The following is a 6,000-nucleotide window of genomic DNA, read 5'->3' on the forward strand; positions in this document are numbered from 1 at the left end:
TCTTCCGCCGCACACGAGGTAGCACTTTGTTGGAGGATTAAATCCTGGAAAACTGATGTCTCTTCTGTGCACATGTCACGCCGTACGACGTGTGTGCGCACGTGTTTGCGTGCGTGCGTGCGTTTTTGCTTGTGCGTGGGGTGTGTGTGTGTACGTGCCTGTGTGTGTATGTGTGTGTGTGTGTTTGTACTTGCTTGTGTGTGTACGTACATTCGAGTATGAGCTTCTTGAATGTATGTTTAAAATTATGCAAATTATTGTTTTCACTGCGACCAAATATTATTATATAATGCGTTTAAAAATTATGCGCATTGTTTTGATTTGAAGAGTTTATACTTTCGTTTTTTAATGCCGGGTGCATTTAAGATAAATGTGTGTGAAGCTTGTGCCAGATCTCGCTAGGATTGCAGGACAAAATTATTCTGGGCATGCATGCACGTAGTCTACACACCCTCCAACTTTCGACCTTCCAAGCGCATTAAAGTGTTACATTGAATGAATAATTTGCCAGCTGGTGTAACTGCAAAGTCTTGAATGAGTGAGAGATAGAATGGTGGCAGGTAATTGCGCCCAATATTTTCAGAAAACTTTACTTGAGATTAAGATACATTAAAGAGGGTTTAGTAAAAATTATAATCTGAAAATTTTAATAAATTAATTTGAATGAAGGCATGAAATACAAAAATTTTTAATTAATTTCATTGTATCGCTGGAATAATAAAACCAAAAATTTAAGAATTCGCCGCATTTGAAATCAAACATCTTATGTAAATGCGACCCTATGTAATCATTCAATTCAATACACACAAACCTCAGGAATCGATGACTTGCCCGTTCCCGACGTTGTTCCAGTGACCAACAAAACAATTTCCAACAACAACAACTGCAACCAAAACAACAACAGCAAAGTTTCATCATCACCATCCTACCATCACAACCAATCAGAGTACAGTCGTAGGTCGAGAAGTGTTGTAGTTTCTCCGATGAATGTTGACAACGAGTTGCAACAAATTCAACAACACCACAAACAACATTTCAACATATTGCAGCATCAACAATCACTCCATCATCACCTGTCTCAGCGATCGTCTCAACACGATCCCGGCAACACAAGCAACACCAACAATAACAGAAATAACAACGACGACAGCAACAATCACAAAACGAATCGTGAAAATTCGCCAAAGTTCACTCAAATCTGTCACAACTTCCACCCCCACTTCAATCGTCCTTCACCTTTCCACATGAACAACATCCACCACCATCCTTCATTCCACCCTTCCATTACTTTTCCTCAATATCCTCAACCGTCGTTCTCTCATCACCACCATTCTTCTCCTTCTTTCTATCCGATGTTTCTGACCAACAAACGAAAATTTGGTGACAAAATGGAAGATGAAGGTCACACGCTCAACAAAAATCCTAACAACATTAACAACAACGATCACAATAAGAACAACAACAACAACAACAGTAACAACGTCGACCATTCTAATAGCAATGCTACAAATAATAAAAGTAAGGATGGCAGTTATACAGATGATGCCGTAAGAAGCAAAGAAACAGAAGTCGATGATGATGATGATGAAAATTCAAAGGTTGACATAAAAATGGATTCAGATCCAAGCAGTGAAACTACGTCAATAACAACAACAACAACAACAGCAACAAAAGCAGCAGCAACAACAACATCTAATTTTCCTCCATCAATTTCCAGGCCAGTGAAACAGGACAACATCACGTCGGAATGCAAAAAACCAAAACCGAAAATTTGGTCAATTGCCGACGTAGCCACTTCAGATGACAACAAACAACGCAACAACAACAAAAACACTGAAAATGTTGATGATGGTGATAAAGAAGCGCCAGATGGTGACCTGAACAGCCCAGTGCAGCAACCCCATCAGCACTTGAACGCACCTTACAACATGCACCTCTACTCAACGCTGAGTCAACTCTATCACCCTTACTTCTCCCAACAACACAGACAACGCATGCAAGTTAGATTTCAACAACAACTACTACCAAACAACTATCACCAACAGTTTCAGCAACAGCAACAATCAAACAAGCATGATGTAGACCAACACACAGATAACGTTACCAGCGATGTCAACATTCATCCAAAATTTGCCGACGAGAGAAACACTCACAAAAATAATCTAAAAAGTTCAAACAACAACAACAAACATAACCACGACTTTGATGAAAATAAATGCAAACCCATCCAACAAAATCCATTTCAGCCGTGGTTGAATTCAACGAACATTCGCCAGCAAGAAAGCCCGCATCTACTGAGGCACCAACATCAACAACATCTTCTTGCACATCAACGTCATGCAAACCAACAACATCAACATCACAAACAACTGCAACTTCAACAGCATCAGCAGAAACACACGCAGCAACAAATTCAACAACAAAACGTACCTCGTAACCAAAAAATGACACCTCTATCACCAGCAACTTCAGTGGTACCAAGTACAGATGTTCAAACATCTTCATCTTTGCTCTTATCATATTCTCCATCTTTTCCTCTTTTGTCATCAAATTCAGTAACCACATCTCACTTTCCTAAAAAACATTTCAAACACAAAAGTGATTCTCCGCTGTCAACTACCTCTTCTACAAAATCATCACAGTTTCCATCAGTGACATCATCAACATCATCTTCTTCATCGTCGTTATCAATGCAGCTATCTTTACAAGCAGAATCTAATACATTTTCAACTGAAAACTATTCGATGCCCCCCTCGTCATCTTCATCCTCACCATCACCGTCGGCATCATCTTCATTATTAAACTCTTCTTACTTATCTGTTACATTGAAATCTTCATCGCCAAAAAATGCGACAACATTTTTACCTGCAACAACATTATCGTTATCATCTTTACCATTACCATCATCGTCATCATCAACAACTATAATGACTTCATCATCCTTACTATCGTCAGAAAAAAAGATCTCATTTTTAGCGTCATCAACGACATTATCATCACGTGATATATATACTTCCTCTTCCTCTTCATCATCATCAGCAGCAGCAGCACTGACATCAACATCATCATCATTCTCATCCGCGTCTTCCCCATTATCATCGTTATCAACGTCGCTATCATCACCATCATCATCACCATCATCACATGATCCTCTGTCCTTTAGTAATGCCGTCATATCCGTTAAACAATCTTCCAGCGCCATCTCGTGCCGGAAGTCACGTGATTCAACTTTTGAATACCGGCCTGCTAACGTTGTTAATGAAGTTGAGGTCGACAGAGGAGGGAGGGAGGCGAACATCGATACGAACGACACCAACAAAAACATCAGCCACGCTGATAGCAAGAATAATCAGGACAACACATTTCAGAGCAACATCGACAACAACAACACTCACAACAACAACAACACTCACAACAACAACAACAACACTCACAACAACAACATCAACAACAACAACAACAACACTCGCAACAACGACGACGACGGTGATAATAATATTAATAACACCATTAGAAACAAAAACATTGGCTTCAATCCAAAAGTTGAAAATGACGACTTAAAAAATAACGCTGACATTAAGAACGACAGCAACTGTGGTTACATTAATGAAACAACTAATGTAAACAACAACAACAATGACAACAATTTTATTCACAGCGTAAACAGTCGCAAAAGCCATAGCAATCACAAAACATGCAACAAAATTTACAACAACACACACGTTAAGAACAACATCAACAACAACGTTAACAACAACAACAAAAGCAACAACAACAACGTCAATCGTCGCAGTATTAATTCAACTTCGCCGCAAACAAATTCCTTCTCAATGAAAAATATCAGCAAAAAGTGTAACACAGATGAACAAATAGTACCACCACCACATCAGCAGCAGCAGCAACAACAACCACAACATAGCCACCACTACCATCAGCAGCAACTTCAACAGCAACAACAATGACGATCAAATCAAAATGAAAATTTTTTTGTAAAATTTTCGAGACCTTGTTCATGTTTATAGATCTTAGGTGATTTTTTACTTTTACATTATTCCCCATAATCACAATTTTAAAAACTAAAATAATATAAGAAAATATTTCAACGAATTTAAATCAATGCGTAAAAAATTTGTGCTGCATACACATAAATATATTGGTCGTGCCACCATATATCAATAATAATTGAATAATGAATTATGATGATTTGATTTTTCAAAATGCGTTGTTTAAAATGCAAGCTAGTTGAGTCTGACGTTATGTCGTTGTCATTGTCTGACTTTAATAAGCCAATGTTAATATGTTTAAGTTTGAACTGAAACTTCTATTTAGAATTTTTTTGTCAGTTTTGTAAGGTTTTAATGAAAATTCTTTAAGAAATTGTGTGCCATTAAATATTAATTTTTCAAAACATCTTCCATGCAGAATTTGAAACAAGCGCTTCTAGGAACAACTGATGGTCATTTTATTTCAACATCGTTATAACAACATAACATTCACCAATTGATTTTCTGGATGTCAGTTCTTCATTACATTTTCTGATATGTTAACAGTTTACATTTTTTCATTTCACCCTCGCCAGCAAGTTTACAATTGTTTAGACTCTCTATCTCTGTGTATATCATATTTCATGTTTCTTATATACAATACGAAGAACTAATTTTTTTTAGATTTTTTCCTCCTGAAAAATTGTTTTATTTTCAAGTTATTTTTTTGTTAAGTTGTTTTGTTCATTTGAAGAAACAAATCGATCATTGTTGTTGAAAGTTGTTTCGACCTTACATATATTATGAACATATTTCTTTTATAATTGAAATGATGATTAAATGTGTTAATAAAAACAAAGTTGAGAGATCGTTCTGTCATATCTAAAAATGTATTTTTAAAGTCAGGAAGTGATAGGCATGACGATTGGCAGATGAGTTTTCAAAACTGAACGAGTGTTGCAATTGTTATACATTAGTGAAATGAACTGAAATGAGTAACTTGTTTCAGGATAAAAACGCAAATAACTGTTCACCATAATAAACAATTCCCTTCAAAATGTAAAAACTATTTTCGGAAGTCAGAAAACAAAATGTCTGAAATAAAAATTGATGATATTTCAAATAAGGAAATTGTGTCTGCAATTTAGTTAATGGATGCAAACTTGTCATTAGTGCAACTGAGTGTTGGCTGCTGGGAATGTGCGTCACAATGATGTACTCAATTTCAATGTGAAAGATGGAAGCGAGAATTTTTTGTTTTCTGCTTCGTCTGGAAACATTCATCTGGAAGTGTCACGAAAACAAAAAAGTCAAACATTAAAAAGATTTTTCGCGAGGGATGTTGTGCTTGCAAGGAAGTTCTTTCACTCCAGCCACATATTCAATCAGGCAACACCTTTGAGGAAACCAAACATGACCATAGGCTCCATACAACCAAAAAATTTATCTTTGCTAAATTTTTCCATTCGCATTGATACAGAAACATACATATCATAAATATCAGTGAAATAAATTAACTGCGAAATTAAAGTATCAAAACAATCATGTATGCAGGCAGTGCAAACAGAATGATGCAAAAATGTACAACAACGACATACAAGCGTACCTGGGCGTGTCTCATTGAAACGCATTTGATTTCCCAAACAACAAACACTGGCCAGATACAATGGAATAAATTTATTCAACATACACAACACACACAGACATAGCACAACACACACGCGCACACCTACGATATTTATAAGATTTACGTACGTTCATGTTGGATGGCTATTTGCATACATATCTTATGCACATTTATTTTTATTTTCATGAACTAATGTAAAAAAATGTAATTTAAACGATTAAATTAAAAAATTACGACGATATTTGTTCAAATAAACAAATAAATGTAGTTTTTTTTAAATATTGAGTTAAGCTGAATAAATCAGCAGGCGAACAAACAAATAAGAAAAAAAAAACAGACAAACAAACACAGAAATAGGCGAAATAACTAACAAGCAGACAAATGAACAAA

The sequence above is a fragment of the Helobdella robusta genome (genome assembly GCF_000326865.2).
Source record: "Helobdella robusta unplaced genomic scaffold HELROscaffold_2, whole genome shotgun sequence".
NCBI classification, from domain to species: Eukaryota; Metazoa; Annelida; class Clitellata; order Rhynchobdellida; family Glossiphoniidae; genus Helobdella; species Helobdella robusta.